Here is a 24,294-nt window from a genome sequence, read left to right as displayed (position 1 = left end):
GGATATTACAGTAAAGTGAAATAAGACTGAGAAAGATAAACAGCAACTTTTTGTGACCACACGGACTGCAGCCTGCCAGGCTCCTCTGTCCATGGAATTTTCCAGGCAAGAATACTGGAGTGGATTGCTATTTCCTTCTCCAACTTGGATTATTAACTTGAAATAAATCATAATATTTTAAAATGTGCTTAATATCAAAACATTTCAATACATAGAGTACAGTTAGATCTGGACAGGGACTTCTCTATGGAAGTGTGCTCCAACTTCTGGGATCAGCATGGTCAATTTCATGAGCATACTGGCTCCCTGAGGGCTGTTAAACAGACAGCCTTTTCCCTAAATTAAGCAGGCCAAAGCAGACATGCTGATAAGGATTAGGGAAACCCAGCCTCTGAAGCTGCCAGGTGCCTCTGCCCACTGATGATAGGAGAGAAGGGATTTGATATTTGGTAAAAGCCAGTATAGTTACTTTATTTGATTTTGTCTTTCTGTCGTGACTAATGTTTGCCATTAAAATAAATCACAGTTGACTGATGAATCACTCAGATGAAAAGAGGGCTAGGACACCAGTCTGAATCAAAAAGTACCTCCATGACTTAAGAGTGGGACAAGCCAGAAGGTGCCTGTAATACTCCAGAACTGAATAAACTGGGTAGGGACAGAGGAAGGATGATCTTTAGGACACCCTTGAATAAGATTCCTGGGTTCTCTGCCATATAGAAGTGGGAAGGGAAAAAAAATCTTATGAGAAAGAAAAATATAATGCAAACATATGAAACAATCCACATTGGGATTTTGTTTTTACTCTTCTATGGGTATATGTAGACTAATTAGTTAGCATAGGCAAAAAAGAAACGCTGTTTAAAAAATGAGAAAAAGGAATGCTATTCACTAAATTGTTGATTCATCACCTATTTATATTGTGAACCTGCTCCATGGTAGAATATATAGAGAAAATACATAGTTCTTTCTTTCAAAGAGCCCAGACTAAAAGGAGGAAACTTTCAGAAATTATTTATATATAAGTAAATTATAAATTATACAGTGAGCAACTGAAACATAGAAATATGAAATATGGAAGGAGCTTTCAATTCTGGCACTAATGGGACTAATATCTAGAACATCTGAATTGGTCTTTGAAGGATGAAGAGGAGCTCAGTATGTAAAAAACCAAGTTCCTTCTAGCAGGGCAGAAGAACCAGAGCTCTGAGAGAGCATATTCTGTTTGGGGAATGTGACTGTACTAATGGGCTAGAGAGTGGGGTGTATATCAGGGAGATGAAGAAAAGGAAGGTTCTGACCTCAAGCTGGTCACTCCTGTGGAATTAAGAGTATTTTAAGAACTGGAATGATATGATAAGATGCATATTTTAGGTGGACAAATCTGGGCTTCAAGAGAGGAAGAATCTTTGAAGGGAGAAGAAAATGGAGGCTCAGAGATTGGTTAAGAGACAAAAGGAAGAAATGATGTGTGTGTGGTAGCACTAGCAATGGAAGGGGAAAAAAGAAAAGAAAGATCTGCAGAGAATTTCAAGGAAGAATCAAAAAAATTAAGGGACCAGCTGAATGTTTAAGTCAAGCGCAAGCTGAAAGCTATATTGTAGAGCCTACGCAAAAGTCCTCCTCCATAAGAAGTTTACAAGCAAGTTGAGAATGCAAGACAATTGCATGCACACACACATGTGACCCCCCACACACACACATATCTACAATTCAGAAACAAACAAGAGCCTAAGCAGTAAATGACAAGAGTCGTTTGGAATGAATGAGTGAGAAGTATAGTCAACAGTCACTATGAGAATCACAGGAGCACAATAGTAGACCATTAGACACAATGTTTAAGAGTACAGGCTTTGGAATCAGGCCTTTTTTCAAATTTCCATTAAACCATTTAGCATAAGGAAAACTTGGGAAAGTCATTTAATCTTTTTACGCTTCATTTACCTCATTGGTAAAGTAAGGCATAATCATCACGCACACAAAGGGTTGATGTGAAAATAAGGTATTGCATGTATAGGGCCTAGTACATGGGATATGATCAGTAAATGATAAATATCACATTTGTGATGTCTTGGAGATGGTCCAGAAAGATTTCTCCAAGGAGGTGGAATTGCGTAGAACCTAAACTGAATTGTATGGAAAAGGTAGATTTTACACAGGCAATGAGTGAGCAAGGCAATTGCTACAGTCATGAGGAATGAAATAAGCATTATATGAGTTTCATTCTAAACAAGGCAAAACCACAAACCAGTTCCTTTGTGCTTTTTCTTCATACTCCCATTCTGTACACACGGTGTTTTTAGGTCTGACTCCTTCACTCCTTAAAAGCATTTATGACTGTCACTATATTCTCATTACCTAACGTAACGTCTGGTGCACAGTAGGCACTCAAACATGATGTTCAATGAGTAGAGAAATACATAAGTCTCCATGGAGCTGCAAGATTAACCAGGGATAGATTTCGTGGAACAATGTCACTGATATACATCTTATCTACAGGCTATTTTTTTCTTCTATGCCATAGCTATTTTTATTTGAGTCACACCTGGAGGATGGTTTTACATCCTTGGTAGCATAAAGGCAGCAGCTTGCTTTTTTTCTGGCTTAGAACTTTAAAGAATAAAGCACCTTTAAAAGGAAGTTAAAGTCTGTTGGAAAAATATAACTGTACAACTTCCATCACTAGATTTGTTCAGTAGATTCTTGAACAAATCTCTAAGCAATTCCTTGTAGTAGCACAATATCCTAAGTTAAAAGCAAGTGCAATCAACCTTCTAACAGTTTCTTTTCATATCTTTTTAAAAACACTTTTTGTAAATGAGAAATATTGTTATAACTTATAAAATGATATTTTTCTCTGTAGCCTCACTATTTATCTTGAACACAGTCAATAAAAATTATAGCCTTACTTTTCATGGAAATAACATTTAAGTTATCCAAAATAAACTTTAAAAAAAGTATTATGGATAATGGAGATACATGCTCCCCTCTGTCTCTCCTTGGCACACCCTGTAGTAATCAAAATAGCAACTTCCTTTTTTCTTTTGTTTCTATTTTTTTTTATTATCCAATCAGTTTTCTATATAGTACATGGAGCTCTCCTCATTATTATTACAGCTGCATAGTATTCCATTTATGGATATACCACTGTTTATTTAACCAGGTTTTATAGATCAGTGGTTTTCATCAGAAGAATGGGAAAGATCTGTCCCCAGGAGACACATGGCAATGTCTGCAGTCATTTCGGTTTGAACGGATGAATGCTACTGGTGTCTAGTGGGTAGAAGGCAGGGATACTGCTAAACATCCTACAGTGCAGAGGACGGTCCCCACAACAAAGAATTTATCTGGTCCGAAAATATCAATTAGTACTGAGGTTGAGAAACCATGATACAGATGGACACTTGGGCTCTTTCCAATCTTGGCTAGTACAAAATTATTCAACAAACCACTTTGTAAACATCTTGCTTTATATAAATGCAAATATATTTTTAGGATAAACTTCCAGAAGTGAAATTGTTGGGTCAAAGAATAAATGCAACTGAAATGCCTTCCATGTGCCCTCTATGGGGTCCTGGATTTTATACTCCCAACAGCACTTTATTTATTTCCATAACCTTGTCAGCAAAATGTGTAGTTACACTTTGCTTTTTAACAGTCTGAAAGGTGCAAAACGTTATTTCAGTTAGTTTTAATTTGCAGTTATGATAGTATCTTTTTATATGTTTAAGAGCCATTTTTTGGTTGTTCGTTTGTTTTGGCTGTGCTGCACAGCTTGCAGAATCTTAGCTTTCTAACCAGGGATTGAACCCAGGCCCCAGCAATGAAAGTGCTGAGTCTTAACCACTGGACTGCTAGAGAATTCCAAGGGTGATTTGAATTTTGTTTCCTGTCGCTTGAGTGTGAGATTTAGACAGTTGTCTATGGGATGGAGTTTTCAGAAGAAGGGACTTGGACAATAACTCCCTCTACACTTCGCAGGTAGCGCTAATGCTAAGGAACCTGCCTGCCAGTGCAGGAGACATAACAGACGTGGGCTCCATCTCTGGGTTGGGGAAATTCCCCTGGAGAAGGAAATGGCAACCCACTTGAGTATTCTTGCCTGGGAAATCCCATGGACAGACGAGCCTGGTGGGCTACAGTCCATGAGGTTGCAAGGAGTTGAACATGACTGAGCACATGAATATCACACCTTCTCAGTGTCCTGCAAGAAACCACCACAAATAGAGGGTAGAGCCGGAGACCTTTGCTCTCTTATCTGGGCAAGAGTCAAACTTCTATTTTACTTGATCAAGATGGGATAATCACCAAAGACTGATGACTTAGGACACTTCCAGTTGTTGGGTTATTGCATCTAAAGACCTACTCATTGATAATAGAATTTCTGGAAAGTCAGTTCCATGAGAATGCAAAATTCCATAAAGATGGGGTATCCAATGTTTTTGTTCATTAATGTATCTCCAGAATCTAGAATAGTGCTTAGTGAATAGTTGGCTCAATAAATAGTTGCTGGAACGAATGGATACTCTGCAAATTGTATTATAGGGATATTAGAATGGAAATAAAAGGCTAAGAAAGAGGCCTTACAAAAAAAGAAATTTGTTGATTGGGACTGGGGTGTCAAGGGTAAGGAAGGAGTTAAGAGGACTTAAAGGATTAGCCAGCTGGTGACTTTGGGAATTGTAGCCCCTCTGACATAAGCAGGCAGTTAGAGGAGTTAGTTTGTGGTCATGCTGAGTCAGAGGAAATGATAAGATATTTGAGTGGAAATACTCAAAAGGCAGAGAAGGGAGAGAGTTAAAGGTATTGATTTGGAAGACATTTGTTAAGAGGGTTGATATTTCAATGGTGCCTGACTTATTTGAAGGACAGAATATTGAAATAAACATTTTCAAGGAAAAAATATTATTTTAAAAACTTTTTTGAGAAATAGATGAACTCAACTAATCAATAAAATAAGCCCATGCTCTTTCAGCTATCCTTCCTTCCTTGTATTTTCAAGTTCTGTCTCTCAAATGGCAACTTTCTCTAATCAATAAATGTGCTCAAATTTCTAAATATCTCTGGTACTAATAATGTTCTCCCTCACTCCTCTGGTGACCTACCTATCTCCTTTTGAAGCCCACAGGATCTCACCTTTCCAAAGTGATTAAAGGTTTTCCCAGACGAAGAGGAGTTTAGATGCTATTTAACCTTTTAAGCAAAACTGCAAATATTTACAAATGTAGAATAGAATAAAGAATTCCTGTCACCAGATTAAATAATTACCAACTCATGGGCAATGTTGTTCAATCTGTTAGCCCTCTTGCCCTCATTAGTTCATAGGAGCAAATCCCAGGCTTTACATGGCTTCATCTATAAATATCTCAATGTGTATTTCTAAAAGTTATGGACACTTTTTTGCTGTTCACCTGAAACTACCACAACACTGTTAATCGGCTATACTCCAATACAAAATAAAAAGTTAAAAAAAAAGTTATGGACTCTAAACAAAGTAATCACAAAACTGTTGTCACATCTAAAATATGAACAGTTTCTTAATATCATCAAATATTCAGTGTTCAAATACCCTTGATTGTCTCACAAAATTTGTTTTTTCCAGTATTAGTTTGAATCAGGATACAAATAATGTCCATACATTGTAATTGGTTGTTATGTCTTTTAAACCTTTTTTAATCTATAGATTCCCCTGCATGCTGCACCCCTTAACTTGAAATTTGTTGAAAAAACCATGTTTTTTGTCCTATACTGTTTCCACAGTACAGATATGCTGAATTATCCCCAATGATATTTTTTTACTATATTCCTCTGTTCTTTGTATTTCCTATAAATTGATAGTTTAGATCTAAACAAGATTTGCTTAGATTTTTGCTAGTTTGGGGGTGCAGGACTACTTCATATGTTGAATCAGACACTTAACAAAAGGCACACAGTGTCTGATTATCTTTTTTTAATGTTAGCTAACGTGCTGCGATTCACGGGGTCACAAAGAGTCGGACACGACTGAGCAACTGAACTGAACTGAACTGAACATAATTAATCAGAGAAGGCAATGGCACCCCACTCCAGTACTCTTGCCTGGAAAACCCCACGGACGGAGGAGCCTGGTAGGCTGCAGTCCATGGGGTCGCTAAGAGTCAGATACAACTGAGCGACTTCCCTTTCACTTTTCACTTTCATGCATTGGAGAAGGAAATGGCAACCCAGGCCAGTGTTCTTGCCTGGAGAACCCCAGGGACGGAGGAGCCTGGTGGGCTGCCGTCTATGGGGTCACACAGAGTCGGACACGACTGAAGCGACTTAGCAGCAGCAGCAGCAACATAATTAATGCATGTATTAATTCAATAGAAGTTGTAAAAAGGTGATATTCTAATTACATAAGGCCTGCATTTTTAACTAGAATACTTCTATAATGAGAAAATTTTTCTCATGAACTATTTGGTTATTTGGTAGAGTTCACATAGGAAAGGTAGAATAAAGATTTGCTTTTTTTTTTTCCTTTCCTTACTGGTTTTCAAGATACAATGTTGGTTCCTCCTGCTGCTGCTGCTGCTGCTGCTGCTAAGTCGCTTCAGTCGTGTCCGACTCTGTGCGACCCCATAGACGGCAGCCCACCAGGCTGCCCCGTCCCTGGGATTCTCCAGGCAAGAGTACTGGCGTGGGTTGCCATTTCCTTCTCCAATGTTGGTTCCTAGAACCTTCTAAATGTGACTAATTAGTTTCTCCTAATCACTACAAATTCATGGACTTAAATAAGATTTATGTTTTTAAACCCGTTGAAATTATTTTCTCTTTTTAATAACTTAATACTCAAATTATCCTATCTTAGGTCAGTTGGCTTCTGAGTTCTTTGATTTGCCAATGGTCTTTGATTTGCCTTCTTGCTTTGAGGTATTACAAAATATTCCAACCTTTTCTCTTATATTTTCTGCCCTAGACAGAGTCAGCCATTTCTCCTAGGATCCTTGATTTTTCTTTTAGAACAAAATGCTACATACAACCTACAAACTGGGCATCAGGGTTGCTCATTACTTCTGGTTTGTCATTGTTTTTAGACCATTTTTGTGGGCAGAGATAGGAAATGCATACTATATATTTAAAGATAAAAGACACTATGAGATCATATTGATGTTTTCAGTTCAAATTCAGGTTCCCTCCCCCCTTATTCTCTTTTGCATTTATATCTCTTTTGTCACATGGCAAAAATACAAGTTCTTGATGGTACCAATATTAATTGCTAATTCACTTTATACAACACACAGTTATCTCAGGACAGCACCAACACTTCCATCAACAATATGAATACTGCAACTGAAAACAGTTGAACAGTCTTTTTTTTTGTTTGTTTTCTTTTGTTTTTGCAATTCTTTTTTTCTTAAGGTATATTCCAATAGGAACCTACAGTCAAATTACTGAGTTTTAAAGTCACTTGGAGGACTTCCCTTGTGGTCCAGTGGTTAAGAATCTGCCTGTCAATGCAGGGGACACGGGTTCGATTCCATGGTTGGGAAGATCCCACAAGCCTCGAGGGAGCTATGCCTGTGTGCTGCAACTACTGAGCCCTTGTTCTAGTGCGTGAGAGCCGCAACTATTGAGCCCATGCACCGCAACTACATAAGCTCCAGTGACCTAGAGCCTGCGCTCTGCAATAAGAGAAGCCACCACAATGAGAAGCCTGTGCATCACGACTAGAGAGTGGCCCCCACTCTCCTCAACTAGGGAAAGCCCTCTTGTAGCAACAAAGACCAATGTGGCCAATAAATAAATTTTAAAAAGCCATTTGGAATAGTCCCTCTCTGTGTAGTTATGCCACCAACTGGATACGTGGTTAAGTTGAATTGGATCTTTGCTTTAAATTTTTTTAAATTTAATTGTTTTATAACTATATTAAATATTTACATCGTTCCAGAGTCTAAACTGAAAGAAGATGTGATTAAACACATATATTTTCCATCCTTGTTCCCTCAAGTCTATCCTTCTTTCTCCCATAGGTAACTGTTTTTAAAATTGTGTGATTTATCATTCTGTTTAACGATATATAAAGGCAAATGTATGTATACATTCAGTTTTCTCTACCTATGCATAGATAAATCATAGCATAGGAAAACACTTTTGTCTACCTTGCTTTTTTCACTTAATCCTGATGATCATGCCATTTTAATATATAAAGATGTTTCTCATTTTTTTTTACAATTTTATATTTCTACCATGTGTAAATGTGTCACAATTTAGTCAATGTTTCCCTTTTTAATGAACTATTGGGTTGTTTCTAGTATTTCAATAATACAAAGAATGTAGTTGTGAATAGTCCCATACAAACTTTTTTCTTACTTGTGCCAGTAAATGTTTGTAATAGATTCTTGGAAGTAGGATTTCTGGGTCAAATGCACAGGTAATTTTGCCAGATACTGCCAAATTTTCTGCCATTAGCAGTTGTCATGTTTTGTACTCTCATGAGCATACAGGAAAGTATACATGTGCCAAACAGCTTCACTAAAAGAGTATTGTCAAACTTTGGAATGTTTGCCAATCTTATAGGTGAGAAATGATATTGTAGTACTGATTTGTATTATTTTTCTTATGAATGAGATTGAAATCTTTTCATATAGTTGACAGACAGCATTACTTTTTTTGTGATATCTCAAATCCACTTGATATATTGGATTTTGGTCTTTTGTATTTTATAAGCTTTTTATATTCCAGATATAGTAATCTTTTCTCTATGATAAATATTGCAAAATTTTTCCCAATTAGGGATTTTTTTATTTTCTTCATTGTAATTTTTAAAATGTTTTTGTTTACTTTATTTTGGGGATATGCTGGGTCATTGTTGCTGCATGTGAGCTTTTTTCTAGTTGCAGCAAATGCAGGCTACCCTCTAGATGTCATGCTCAGCTTCTCATTGTGGTGGCTTCTCTTATCAGAGCTGGGCTGTAGGGTGTGTGGGTTTCAGGAGTTGCCACACATGGGCTCAGCAGCTGTGGTTCCTAGGCTCTGGAGCACTGGCTCAATAGTTGTGGTGCAGGGGCTTAATTTCTCTGCTGCATGAGGAATCTTTCTGCAACAGGGTTCAAACCCATGTCTCCTGTATTAGCACTGTATTACCACTGAGCCACCAGGGAAGCCTTTATTGTAATTTTTATCACGTAATTTAAAATTTGTTGTTGTTGTTCGGTCACTAAACCTTGTTTGACTCTCTGTGACCGCCTGGACTATAGCCCACTAGACTTCTCTGTTCATGAGATTTTCCAGGCCAGAATACTGGAGTGGGTTGCCACAGCCTTCCCCAGGAGATCTTCCTGATCCAGGGATCAAACCAGTGTCTCCTGTATTGGCAGGCAGATTCTTTACCACTGAGCCACCAGAGAAGCCCATTTTGAAATTACTTTGTGAAATATTTATTAATCTTTTTCTTATGTTTCTGAATAGGAAGTTTTCTCTACTCCCATGAAGAAATTAATTATTTTCCTCTTTTTACATTAAAACTGTTATCCTATTAGAATGTCTCTGGTATACCTTGTATATGGTATGAGGGTTGAGTTCAGTTGTGTCTTTTACCATATGATTATCTTCTTCTAGTCTAAATTAATAAATATACATGGCTGATTATCAGTGTAGCACCTTCAGTTTTATTTGCGTGTGTGTAAACGACCAGAAACTTAGAGTATGATAAAGTCCTGCTGTGGAAACAATAAAAACAAAAACCAAGATATGATATCCCTCTTTCATGTTTTTTGTGAATATTTGATGTTTCATGTAAGACTATGCTCTCATGCCAAATGAAATACTCATATTGTGGAAACTTCCCTGGTGATCCAGTGGCTGAGACTCTACACTCCGAAGGCAGGCGGCCCAGGTTTACCCCTGGTCAGGGAACTAGATCCCACAAGCTACAACTAAGAGACTGCATGCTGCAACTAAAGATCCTGTAAGCCACATTTAAGACCCAGTGCAAGCAAATAAATAAATAAAAATTAAAAAAAAAGAAATACTCATATTGAGTTATCTAGGTATCCTTCCCTTGAAAAGTTCTAGAGAAACACTAAGGAAATTATAGTTACCAACTTTACTTTTTCTGGGTTATTTGAGATTCAATTTCTTTTGGTAGTATTTTAAAAAATTTTATTACCAGTCTTTCTTCACTTCAATAGACTTTATTAATTCTTTATTCTAGAAATTATTTTTATTATATTTTAAATTGAATGCTTGTTAATGACTTAGCATCAATATTACTCTCACCACTAAATGCCTACAAACACTAAATTGTAGAATTTAATATTTCAGGAATGTTTCAAGAACCAACCCCATCAAAATTTCCACTTAGTTCAAAAGTTATCTTATGAAAGCAGAGTAATAAATTAGAGTTTTGCTCAAAGACTGATTATCATGAATCAAAATACTTATTATCTTTTATGCTTATAGTACCATATTTGGCAACAGGGCAATGTAAAGTGTAGCAATATATTTTCTACCTCCTAGGATGTCAAAGATTAGTGAAGGAGGTAAGCAAACCATAAAACTAATTACAATATAAATCAGATTGTGTGGTGTTTTTTTTTCTCTTTTTTAAAGCCCTAATTGTGGTTATTGTTGTTGTTCAGTCCCTCAGTTGTGTCCAACTCTTTGCAACCCCATGGACTGCAGCATGCCAGGCTTCCCTGTCCTTCACCATCTCCCAAAGCTTGCTCAAACTCATGTTCATTGAGTTGGTGATGCCATGCAACATGGCTTGCTTATATTGTGGTTATAAGCAGTTGCAAAATTAATATAAGGGTTGAATCAGGAGTGGTTTCACAAAACTAGTAACATTTGTTCTAGGCATTAAAAGATGAATACAATACAGGAAGATGAGATGGAGGGCAAGGGCATTCCAGGCAGGGGGCACAGGATGAAAAAAGGCAGAGAAATAAGTGTAAACGTAGCACAAGTGGAAGTGGGATAGAAAGTGGTAGATGTATAGCCAAAAGAGGAACACAGGGATAGTGGATGTTTTTAGTGGAAGATGGGGAGGAAATAAATGATACGTAACAAGTGACAGTTGAATATGGAAGTGGATCAACTGGTTTATGAAATGTAGACTAGAGAATAAAAATGCAAAGGACTGAGGAAGAGGTATCATAGTTATTATTTAAGGGCTAAGCAGAAGAAGAATAATTAACAAACAGTTAGAAAATCCATTGGGAAAGTATTGAGTTTTGAAGACTCACATTATTTTAATTTGCTTATTTCTTTAACTTAAAAATTGCTGGACTTCATTGTTGAGTAATTTTAGGCTTACAGAAAAATTGAGAAGCCAATACAAAGTTCCCATATACTCCCTTCCCTAATCCTTCAGTTTCCCCTCTTATGTATTAGAATCTTGCATTGGTGGGGTATGTTAGTTAAAATTGATGAACCAGTATCAATACATTAGTATTTACTAAAGTCCATAGTTTATAATAAGGTTCAGTCTTTGTGCGTATTACTCTGGTTTTTTTTTTAATTTATTTATTTACATATTTACTTTTTGTGCTGGGTCTTCATTGCTTTGATCAGCTTCCTCTAGTTGCAGTTAACAGGGGCTACTCTTTCTTGTGGTGTAAAAGAAATGTGGCGGCTTTCTCAATGTGGTGGCTTCTATTGTGGAACACAGGCTTCAGGTGCTCCGGTTTCAGTAGCTGCAGTGCGTGGGCTCTAGTGTGTGGGCTTCGGTAGCTGTCGCGCATGGACTTTAGTTGCTCAAGGCATATGGAATCTTCCCAGACCAGGGGTCAAACCTGTGTCCCCTGCATTGACAGGCAGATTCTTATCCACCATACCAGGGATGTCCTCTGTATTCCTTTTTTATTGTATTCTTGATGTTCTTTCTCACTTTAGACATATATCTTGATAATGAGTTTATTCATCTCTTGCTCTTCCTTATGGTGATATTCTATGTCATATTTTAAAATAAATTTTGAAATTAATATATCTTTTCTTGAGAATGGGAATTACAAATCTGTCTCCTCTGTCTTCACTTCTGGTTTCATGGAGCTATTCATCATTAGTCCTCAGTAGGTATCAAAAAAGGGAATATTCACAAATATTTCTAATCACACTTCTAGTATTTTCTACTTCCAATTTATTTTTATTTTTTTTTACTTCCAATTTAAATAAACTATGAGTGTCACATTTTTTTCTTCCTTTGAAAAGAAGTATTTTATATGGGACACAGACACCAAATGTGAATAGTGTTAATTTCCATGTAGATTATGAGTAGTTTTTATTTTATGCTTTAAACTTTTCTGTATTTTTCCAGAAATAACATCAACATTTTATAATTGGAAAAATATGTGTTAGAGATAATTATTGGTTTGTACAAACATTTTGTTTGCTTTATTTTTAAATTTTTTTGTGGTAAGAACACTTAACATGAAACCCACTCTAAGATATTTTTGTTTACAATATATTATCTTGACTACAGGTACAATGTTGTACAGTAGAACTGATTCATTTTGTTTGAAAATTTATGATCATTCTTTGATTCTATGAATCTATTTTAGAAACTTCATATTAAGTGTACTCATGGCAATACTTTTCTTTCTGTGACTGACTTATTTCACTTAGCATAATGCTTTCAAGGTTCATTCATGTTGTTGCACATGAGGCAGTTTGTTCCACAGAAGTTTGTGGCAATAGGTTTGCAGGATATAAGAAACATATCTGACACAGATCGAAAAATTTTTTGCTTTTGTGAAAATACGGAGGAAAAATCTAACGTTATATTACAATGAAAATACATTATATGTTAACAAAGGAATCTTTTTATGGAAGCCCTTAGAAATAAAAGGAAAATTAAGGCCAAAGCAAAAGTCATATCATGACTTAAGAGCACTTAACTTCTATAGATACAAAATCTATTAACTTAAACAATGGGACTTCTGTCCATAAGAGTATGAAATATTCTGAATGGGTAGAAGACTCCAACTGTAAACTGATGGACTTACGTGGTCTAAGAGCAGTTGAGAGTTTCTACCCTTAAGAAAAGAGTTCTCATGTTACAGCAATTGAGGCTGTGAAAAATGTATAGAACAGATTGTGTTTCACTGTTTTTATGAGGGAAACAGACTGTATGACTTGTTGAAGGTGGGTTAATACTGTTGGAATTCCATTCACAACTCTGAATATGTACTTATGATATTTATACATCTAGAGCTTAAGTGTCACCATCTGTATATGGATAATTTTTACCTATGAATTACTGGTTTTAATGTATTGTTTTGACATTGTACACTATAATTGACTTAAACAGAAATAAATACCACAACAGTTGGTGCACCAAAAAAAAATTCAGCCCAATAATTTCCATATTATTGTGAAATCTAGTATATTCATCACCCAACTTAGTTTGCTACATAGTCAAAGTAAAACCTTGGGAAAGTAAGAATGAAATCTATTTAGACAGTATCATCACTCACTTGACAGAAATCCTAAGTAAAATCAATTGATACTCTGGAGTTTAAGAAAGCTACATAGACCTAGAATGCCCAAAATTCATCAAGTATGGTTGCTGGATCATATTTATGACCTCCCTTTGCATTTCTATTCTACTCTTTTCTTCCAATCATGGTACAGTATAACTTGTTTAAAATTTTTTCAAGAACTGAAGATTCAAGAAAAAAAAAAAGAACTGAAGATTCAAATTAAAAGCAAAACTTCTTGGGATTATAAATGCAATCTAAAAAATATAAGCATAAGATATGGGAAATTTTTTATAATTTTTTAGACATTTTACTAGCAATCAAGACATAATAGGTACCAAATAATCAAATTCCAGCTGCAAAGGACTGTTCGACCCAGAGGGATGGTATGGGGAGGGAGGAGGGAGGAGGGTTCAGGATGGGGAACACATGTATACCTGTGGCGGATTCATTTTGATATTTGGCAAAACTAATACAATTATGTAAAGTTTAAAAATAAAATAAAATTAAAAAAAAAATAAAATGCAAGTGTGAAAAAAAATCAAGTTTGTTTTTATTCGCACCATGAAATTTCTTAAGGATTAAATCGATTTTGATTCACCAAAAAAAAAAAAAAGTTTTATAAACAGCTTCTCATAATCTTAACACTTTCCACCAGTTAAAAAAAGGAGAGAGGGATATACAAACAGCTCATGCAGCTCAATATCAAAAAACAAAAAACCCAATAAAAAATAGGAGCAAGCTATAAATAGACATTTCTCCAAAGAAGATACACAGATGGCCAAAAAGTACATTAAAATGATCAACATCACTAATTATTAGAGAAACGCAAATCAAAATTACAATGAGGTATCACTTCACACCGGTCAGAAGGGCCATAATAAAAAAAAGTCTACAAACAATAGACGGATGATGAAGAGGGTGTGGAGAAAAGGGAACCTTCATACACTTGGTTGGAGTGTAAGTTTGTATAGCTACTATGGAGTACATATGGAAGTTCCTTAAAAAATTAAAAATAGAACAACCATGTGACCCAGCAGTCTCATTCCTGGACAAACACCTGGAGAAAACCATAATTCAAAAAGATACAAGCACCCCAGTGTTCACTGCAACACTATTTACAATAGCCAGGACATGGAAGCAGGAATGGATAAAGCCTATGTGGTACATATATACAATAGAATATTACTCAGCCTTAAAGGAAAGCAAAATAATGCCATTCGCAGCAACAAGGATAGACCTAGAGATCGTCATACTGAGTGAAGCAAGTCAGACACAGAAAGACAAATATCATATGATATCTCTTACATATTGCATCCAAAAAAAGAGTACAAACGAACCTACTTACAAAACAGAAATAGAATCACAGATGTAGAAAACAAATTTATGGCTACCAAGGGATAAGGGAAGGGATAATGAAAAAGAGAGATAAATTGGGAGATTGAAACTGACATATACACACTACTATATATAAAATAGATAACCAATAAGAACCTACTGTATAGCACAAGGAACTCTACTCGATACTCTGTATTGCTCTAAATGGGAAAAGAATCTTAAAAGGAGTGGATATGTGTATTTATTGTTGTTGCTTAGTCACTAAATCATTTCTGACTCTTTTGGGACCCCATGGACTGTAGCCGGCCAGACTCCTCTGTCCGCAGGATTTCTCAGGCAAAAATACTGGAGCGGGCTGCCATTTCCTACTCCAGAGGATCTTTCCGACTCAGAGATCAAGCCTGCATCTCCTGCTTGTGAGGTGGATTATTTACTGCTGAGTTACCTGGGGAGCCCCAGATATATGTCTAGGTATATGTATAACTGATTCACTTTGTTATACACCTGAAACTAACACAACACTGTAAATCAACTATATTCTAATAAAAATTTAAAAAACAAAATTAATTAAAAAAACTTTTGCCCAGTAGTGGAGAGAAAGCAGGTTAGGGTTTGCTTGTAGTGCTTGTTCTCAAAAGGCACATGCAGGGAGCTGATAGTTGTTCAGTGCCAGAATGAGATGAATATTTGGGGTTTTCTCAGTCTTTCTTTTCTGGTCAAGGTGAGGATCAAGAATTTTGACTTAATAGAATACATCTTCTGTTATCTCTGGAGGGTTTATTTTCCCATGGAGGAGGCTGATTTTCATGTTGAGGGTTTCCCTTTTTTATCTTCCCCCCCTGCCTCCCAGCAATTGTGCATTAGGATATGCAGCTCCACGTCTTTATATGATGAAACTCATTAAAATATGATGAAAGTGGAAAAAGGGGTGAGGGAAAGCACATGCATTATACGAGAGGATTATTTTTCGACATAATTGATGTTGTTTATTTACAAGTTCTGGCACCCCACTCCAGTACTCTTGCCTGGAGAATCCCATGGATGGAGGAGCCTGGTGGGCTACAGTCCGTGGGGTCGCTGGGAGTCTGACACAACTGAGCGACTTCACTTTCACTTTTCACTTTCATGCATTGGAGAAGGAAATGGCAACCCACTCCAGTGTTCTTGCCTTCAGAATCCTGGGGATGGGGGAGCCTGGTGGGCTGCCATTTATGGGGTTGCACAGAGTCGGACACGACTGAAGTGACTTAGCAATAGCAGCAGCATTTACAAGTTCAGTTTATATTTCTAAATATCAGTATAATTGAGTCTGGAGACTTTGGTTGTCTCAACTCCATGTGTGGATATACCTCGTGTGGAGATGCCAAGGATGCTGCTGAACTTCCTATAATGCACAGTACAGCCCCCACAGCAAAGAATTACCCACCTCAAAACATCAATAGTTCCAAGGTTGAGAAACACTGCTATCTTTTCTTCACCAAATAGCCAGAGACCTTTTTCAATTATAGTCTTGTCAACACTCAGCTGAAAATCTTTGAAGGTCTTCCTACTGATTTTAGGTTAAGAATGTAAATCCTTTTTTCTGGCCCATAGGGTCCTCTGTAGGGTCGCCCCTACCAACCTCTGTCTTCAGCTTGTGCACTTACCTCTTTGCTTTCTGTGCTCTAGCCACATGGGCCTTCCTTCTGTGCTGTATATACTGTGTCTCACTACGGGACCTTACCCTCCCTCTGTCAGAATGCTCTCCTTCCTAACAACCCCCACGCTGACCCCAATTCTAACAGAAGAACAAGTGTAAGTGTTGGGGGGAGCTGGCAGCTGGGAGAGATACAGAGGCCCCATATTGATGATTCTGGAGTACTGAATGAGGCCGCTAAATATACCTGTCTGCTGTCCATTCATTATACAGAATCTTTAAAAAAAAAAAAGGCATGATGGGACCCAGTAGGGAGGGGTGCAGCTGAATGTAGCAATGAGGTCAGAGCCTGGCTTTGCTGCCCTGAGGGATGCACTGACCACTGAAGGCCCTGGTGTCTCCCAGGCTTCTGGGGCTCCCTGCATGGGAAAATAGTGATTTTGTCAGAAGGAGATTCCTGGGATCTTTGTTAACATTACCCGGCCTTCCAACCCTAGGCCTGGCTGCCTAAAAAGGAAGAGTATGACCCTTAACTGGGTTGTTGAGGACTTTACCTCAGAAGTGGTGAGAGATGGGCCAGTAGAGGCGGTGGCTGTCTGAATCCTCCTGGCTGTAGTAAGCTTGGGTGGCGCCTGCTGCTTGGTGCAGTTGGTGGGCATGTTCATGTTCTGAGTCCTGTTTGGTGATGGGGTCCTGGTATCTTTAATGTGATCATCAAAACAGCCTGCAAGCAGAGACCTGTCCAGAAGTCCAGTGGTTAAGACTGTGCCTCCTCAGCAGAGGACACAGGTTCAATTCCTGCTTAGGGAACTAAGATCCCACATGTTGTGTAGTGTGGCCAAACAAAAACAGCCTGCAACAAAGAGAGAGGTCCGTGTTGTCACATGTGGCTGTGCTTTGTGGCTCCTTTTTAGGAGACATTTTCATTAAAAAGAAAAGTTGGGGGTATGACAGGGCTGGGGAGGGCCAGCCAGCATGCCTAGTGACTCCCCAAACATGTCACTAAAGAAGTCAGACCCCAAACATCAAAAATAATGCAGCAAGTAAAGGGGTGTTGGCCAGTTTCTTCAGTAGTCTGTTGAGTAAAAAAAAAAAAAAAAAAGCAGGCTCTCCTGGATATCCTTGGTGCTGGTGGGGTGCAGAGCACAGCCAAGAAGTCAGAACAAAAGACTGTGTTGACAAATATTCAGGAAGAACTGGATAGAATGACTCAAAAGCCAGATTCCATGGTAACAAACTCTTCAACAGAAAATGAAGCTTAATTCTTCTTAAGAAGTGCATATGTAAAATGACCAAATAACTATGGATATTAATTTTCTCTTAGACCAAAATTTTTCCAAGAAAATAAATAAAAGGGATAAACCCCTGTGCTGTGAACAAAAACAAGCAAAATCACAAATCTAATTAACTCCTATTAATCCATTTTAAAAATTTTATTGATTTACCTATTTGGGTGTGCTGTGTCTTAGCTGTGGCACATGGGATCTTTGATCTTTGTTGTGGCACGGGAGATCTTTCTAGTTGTGGCAGGCAAACTCTTAGTTGCAATGTGTGGAATCTAGTTCCCTGACCAGGGATCAAACCCAGGACCTGCCTTTGGAGTGCTGAATCTTAGCCACTGCACCATCAGGGAAGTCCCTCTTATTCATCTTTGAGATCTCAGTTCTAACATCTCTTCCTTAGAGAAGACTTCTCTAGACCTCCAGACTAGGTAAAAAGTTCTCATAGTCCTATGAAACTTTCATTCATAGTAGTGTGTAAGTACATACTAGTGTCAATATTTCAATAGTATCTGTCTTCTTATACCCAACATGCCACATTGAAATGCGAAGAAGGTCAATAATCCCAGTTTCGCGTGCAATGGCTGACTTATAGTAGACATTAGATAATACTTTTAATAATGGACTTCAAATTTTAGAAGTTTTAGGTTTACAAAATAAATGAGCAGATAGTACAGAGTTAGCATATAATACCCTCTCCCCTGGGCCTCCCAGGTGTCACAGTGGTAGAGAATCTGCCTGCCAGTGCAGGAGACGTGAGAGGTGTGGGTTCGATCCCTGTGTCAGGAAGATTCCAAGGAGGAGGGATGGCAACCTGTTCCAGCATTCTTGTCTGGAAAATTCCCTGGACAGAAGAGCCTGGTCGGCTACAATCCATGGGGTCACAAAGAGTCGGATATGACTGAGCAACTGAGTGTACACACACAGACTCCCTTATCCCAATTTCCTATATTATGTCTTTAGTGTGGTACATTTGTTATAATTAATGAAACAATATTGAACCATTGACTGAACTCCATAGGTGACATAAAGGTTTATTCTTTGTATTGTATAATTCTATGAGTTTTGACAACTACACAATGTCATGATCCACCATTATAGTATAATACATAATACTTTCATGACACTAAAGATTCTCTGTGCTCTTCCTATTCATTCCTCTCTCTCTTGCCTCCCTAACCTCTGGCAACTATTGATCTTTTTACTATCTCTATAGTTTTGCCTTTTCCGGAATATCATAGTGTTGAACTCATACTCATAATTTTCAGACTGACTTCTTTCACTTAGCAATATGCATTTATCCTCCATATCTGGCTTCCTAGCTCATTTCTTTTTATCACTGAATAATATTCCACTGTATAGATGTGCCATAGTTTGTCCATTCACCAGTTGAAGGAATGTTGGTTAATTATAGTTTTGCAACAAACATCTGTAAACATTCATGTGCAAGTTTTTGTGTGGACATATTTATATTTCTTTGGGTAAATACCTAAGATTGTGATTCCTAGATCATATGGTAAGACTATATCTAGTTTTGTAAGAAACTTCCAAACTGTCTTCCGAAGTGCCTATTTCATTCTCCAGCAATGAAAAGAGTTCCTGTTGCTCTACATATTCATCAGCACTCAGTGTTGAATCTATTCAATACTATCAATTATTTTACCAATACTATTCTGATAGTAGTATCTCATTATTTTAATTCACAATTCCCTAGTGACATATGATGCTGAGCATCTTTTCATATGTTTTATTTGTCATCTGTATATTTTCTTTGGTAAGTTGTCTGTTTAGGTTTTTTGCCCATTTTTAATTGGGTTCTTTGTATTTTTTGGATGTGTTTTTTACTGGATATGTGTTTTGCAAATATATTCTCCCAATCCTTAATTTCCTTTTCATTCTTTTAAAGGGTGTCTTTTGCAGAGTGAAATTAATTTTCGTAAAGTTAAACTTCTCAGTTTTTAAATTCATGGATTATGGTTTTGGTGTCAAACCACATAGATTCGCTCCTATATTATCTTCCTGAAGTTTTATAGTTTTGCACTTTACATTTCTGTTTACAATCAAGAGTATTTGTTAGACAAATTAAGGAAGGTTAATGGCAACCTAAATGGAAGAGATGAGTTTGTGTGGGAAGAAAGTTACTGGTTTTATAGATTCTGGAGGCATCAGCAAGAAATTAACAGCTAAAACCTGTTGGAAACTGATCCAGAGAACTAAGTTGCTAGTTAAGACATAGTTGAGACAGCCAGTTGATCAGAGGGTAGGATTCAGGGTAGAGCAATGACAAGTAAGTCAGAAGAGACATAAAGGTCTGGCTCACTGATCAGAATTTCAAGGGAGGCAGTCCAGTACCCTGGAGAGCTCCCCAAAGAGCTCCTGTTTTGAGAGCCTGGGAGTTTCAAATACTCATAGCTGACTGCATCTACATAGTCTCATGGGTTACAAGACCTGAAACTTATATCACGGCATTGTATGTGTTTTAAATACACTTTTAAATATTACAAGAGTGGAAAAATTAGGAAATAGAGAGGAACATAAAGAGAAACAATCTTATCACAGAGATGATGACTAACTAATAATAATGGTGAAGCAAGATCCACAAATAGACCCTATTTATTAATATTCATGCCTGTTTTCTTTTGTTAGCAACTCTTCAAATACTCCAGTTTAATGTGTACATTTTGTGAAATTAAATTTGAATACCTAAGATTATGTAATTAAATATATTCTGATTCAGTTACTATTTTTGCCAAGCCCTTTTTCCTGTATTAGAAGAGACAGGGAAGAATGCTAGGGAGCAAACTGGATTGGAGTACCACGGCTTGATTAAGTGTGCAGTTTTCCAGGTGGTATCAGCCTTCTCTTTTATTGAGCTCCAGATGCACTTCCTGCTGCATACTTGACATCTCATTTTAATATCCCTTGGGCACCTTAAACTCAACTTGTTCAGAACTTAATTAGTTTTTCCCTCAAATTATTCCATATCTTTTATTATCTATCTTTGTTAATTTTAACATCAACCACCTTATCCAATCTTCGCAAAAATGAAGATGGGAAAAAGAAAGGGAAGAAGGAAGAAGAAACAAACAAAAAGTCATCCTCTCTCCTCTCACTCAAGCCACAAACCTCAAAGATTATCATGAAATCAATTCATTCTTTCACCTATCTCTTCCAGTGACTGCCAAGTTTTGTTAGTATCTCTTTCTGTCTTTTCTATCTCTTCTTTCCTCTCTATTCAGATCTTCAGCCATCACTCACTTATACAGTTGCAGTGGCCTCTTAATTTGGAGTATTTCCTGCATTGAATCCAATTTCCACACTACTACCAGAGAGATATTTCTAAAGGATCTATTTATTTAATATCCTCTGATGATCCTCCTATTTTTGTATAGGAGAGTGATGAAAGAGATGCAAGAGACTCGGGTTCAATCCCTGGGTGGGGAAGATCCCCTGAAGTAGGAAATGGCAATCCATTCCAACATTCTTGCCTGGAAAATTCCATGGACAGAGGAGCCTGGTGGGCTACAGTCCTTGGGGTTGTAAAGAGTTGGACACAACTGAGCACACACACACACACACACACACACACACACACACACATACACTCCACCTACAGAGTGTCATACTGAGTGAAGTCAGACAGAGAAGAAAAATATCGTATGACATCCCGTATATGTGGAATCTAAAAAGAAATGATACATACGAACTTACTTACAAAACAGAAAGAGACTCACAGAAAATTAACTTACGGCTGCCAGGGGAAAGGGACAGTTAGGAGATATTGGAAAGGTCATGTACACACTGCTATATTTAAAATGGATAACCAACAAGGACTTATAGTATAGCACATGGAACTCTGCTCAATGTTATGTGCCAGCCTGGATGGGAGGGGTTTCTGGGGGAGAATTGATGTATGCATGTATATGGCTGAGTCCCTTCGCTGTTTACCTGAAACTGCCACAACATTGTTAATCGGCTATACACCAATACAAAATAAAAACTTTAAAGTTTGAAAAAAACAGAAAAAAGTAAAGAGTGGTCTCTGGAGTCAAACAAAACTGGATTCAGGGATTTCCCCGGTGTTTCATTGTGGTGGCCCTGGTTCAATCGCTGGTGTGAGAACTAAGATTCTGCAAATGGTGTGGTGTGGCCAAAAAAAAAAAAAAAAGAGAGAAAAAAGAATTCAAATCTTCACTTACTATTGTACAACCCTGGACAATTTGCTTATCTTCTCTGTACTTCAGTTGCTTCATCTATAAAATAGGAATTGATAATAACTGCTTCATAGGGTTGTTGAGAATATTAAACAAAATAGCATACGTAAAGTACTTTTTCACATGTCTTAGCAGAGGGTAAACATTCAATAATTATTATTATTACTATTATTATAATAATGGAAGTTCAAACTTCATTGCATGTTAGTAGATTCAAAATATTTTGATAGCTCAAAATAGCAACTTCTCTTTGGGAAAACATCTTATCTCCCAGGCCAATTATCTGCCTTTTGTGATGGCAGCTAATAAGACTCCACTTTTTTGGCTACAGGGATGGGCACTGATCCAATTTATGTTGAATATCTCATCTTCTTGCCTATGACACACTGTTGAGATTGGGCATGTGACCCAAGACTAGTCCAACAGAATCCTTCCCTGGGATTTTTATGGCTGGAACTCTAAAGGTGGGGAGTAGGAGTGGGGAAAGGAGGCAGAAGGAGAAAATTCCCTTTTCTTAACTGGTTGCTACAGAAAATGTAACCTTCCTAAAAGACCTCTTTCCCACTAAACAGTGAAGGCCATTTGTAGAAGAAAATGAAACATCATTTAGAGAGGAGAAGAAAGGAGAGAGAGAGATAGCAGGGGTGGGGTGGGGTGGGGGGATTGAGAGAGATAGTCTGAGAGAGACACTGAGAGAGAGGTAGAGATTCCTTCTATCTTTTTAGTTTCTGTTTCCAGACAATACCAAGGCAAGGGTTTCCACCCTTCCAAGGCTTATCCTGGTTACAATTGTGACCCTTGCAATCAAAAAAGTCTTGACTGATATTACTTGTCATATGAGGTCTCTCACAATAAGACCCAATCATCTTTCAATCTTTCACACTGCTGCTGCTGCTGCTGCTAAGTTGCTTGAGTCGTGTCCGACTCTGTGCGACCCCATAGACAGCAGCCCAACAGGCTCCCCCATCCCTGGGATTCTCCAGGCAAGAACACTGGAGTGGGTTGCCATTTCCTTCTCCAATGCTTGAAAGTGAAAAGTGAAAGTGAAGTTGCTCAGTCGTGTCTGACTCCTAGCAACCCCATGGACTGTAGCCCACCAGGCTCCTCCATCCATGGGATTTTCCAGGCAAGAGTACTGGAGTGGGGTGCCATTGCCTTCTGGTTTCACTAAATTTGTTCTCATTCCTAGCGTACATCACACCCTTTCACACTTTTGTACATTTGTATTGTATCTCAATTGCTTATTAATGGCACTACCTCCAGATTCTAAGCCCTCCAGCTTTGTAGGTATATATTATCAATGCTTGTACCCTGTCCTGAACACTGTATGGCATAGTTTTTCTATTATTTATTGTTAAATAAATAACCATTTATAATTTTATTTATATAAAGATAGATCTATGGTCCAGATGTATTTCCAGGGATAGGAATATAAAGAATAGTAATGCCTGCCTACCCTCAAGAAGCTCGCAGTTGAATCAGGGGAGTCAGACATGTAATAATTGCTGTAAGAGAAAAAAAATAAATACTTTTACACATATTTTCATTTAATCCAAATGATAAAGCTTTAATGTTGATAGTCTTATCCTCCCCATTGAACAGACAAAGAAGCTCAGGTTGTGAGAATTTAGGAACCTGGCCCAAGATCATTCAGCTAATAAAGTGAGAAGCTAGCCAGTGACTGAGGTCCTTTGTCTTCCAGGGTTCTTGCTTTTGTTATTCCACCTTTCACATTATGCTTTCTCTCTTACCTTGTCCACATTTTTTAACACTCAGTGGAAAAGTAGCAGAGCAAAGCAGATAAAGACAGATAATTCTTTCTCTCTCTCTCTCTTATCCCCTTCCTCCTAGCTTTCAGTGATTTCATTTTCAGAAGCTTGTGTCATAACCAAGGTGTGTCACAAGCATGAGTTGGAACCTAGTTCTTATGACTCTTTTTTGGGGGGGCGGGGCAGGGTGCTATACCATGCAGCATATATGACCTTAGTTCCCCTAGGAATCCAGTCCATGCCCGCAGCAACAGAAGTGTGGAGTCTGAACCACTGGTCTATCTGTGGTTCCCTTATGACTCTGAATTGAGTGATTTGTTTTGACTGCACACACAGTTTTCACTTACCTTAAATTTTGATTGCCAGGACAGCACAAGTATCACTTTAAAGAAGCACAATAAATTCTTCTGGGATTAGGGTAGGGGAATGAGTGAGTGAAGGTTGGTCAGTTGTGTTCGACTCTTTGTGACCCTATGGACTATACAGTACATGGAATCCTCTAGGCCAGAATACTGGAGTGGGTAGCCTTTCTCTTCTCCAGGGGATCTTCCCAACCCAGGGATGGAACCAAGGTCTCCCGCATTGCAGGTGGATTCTTTACCAGTTGAGCCACAAAGA

The 24,294-nt window shown here is 37.8% G+C and overlaps 1 long non-coding RNA gene across 1 annotated transcript; it reads right to left on the bottom strand.

Moving 5' to 3' along the window:
• Nucleotides 1–16,140: 16,140 nt before the first annotated feature.
• LOC139182192 (uncharacterized) lies at nt 16,141–23,411 on the bottom strand. Its single transcript, XR_011565795.1, has 3 exons — nt 23,364–23,411; nt 21,893–21,946; nt 16,141–17,151 (listed from the first exon to the last, which is right to left on the bottom strand). It is a non-coding gene; the product is annotated as an uncharacterized lncRNA (long non-coding RNA).
• Nucleotides 23,412–24,294: the final 883 nt, after the last annotated feature.

This window comes from Bos indicus, chromosome 3, assembly GCF_029378745.1.
Source record: "Bos indicus isolate NIAB-ARS_2022 breed Sahiwal x Tharparkar chromosome 3, NIAB-ARS_B.indTharparkar_mat_pri_1.0, whole genome shotgun sequence".
Taxonomy (NCBI): Eukaryota; Metazoa; Chordata; class Mammalia; order Artiodactyla; family Bovidae; genus Bos; species Bos indicus.
The sequence above is the reverse complement of the archived record's forward strand: the minus strand, read 5'-3'. Positions and strand labels throughout refer to the sequence as shown.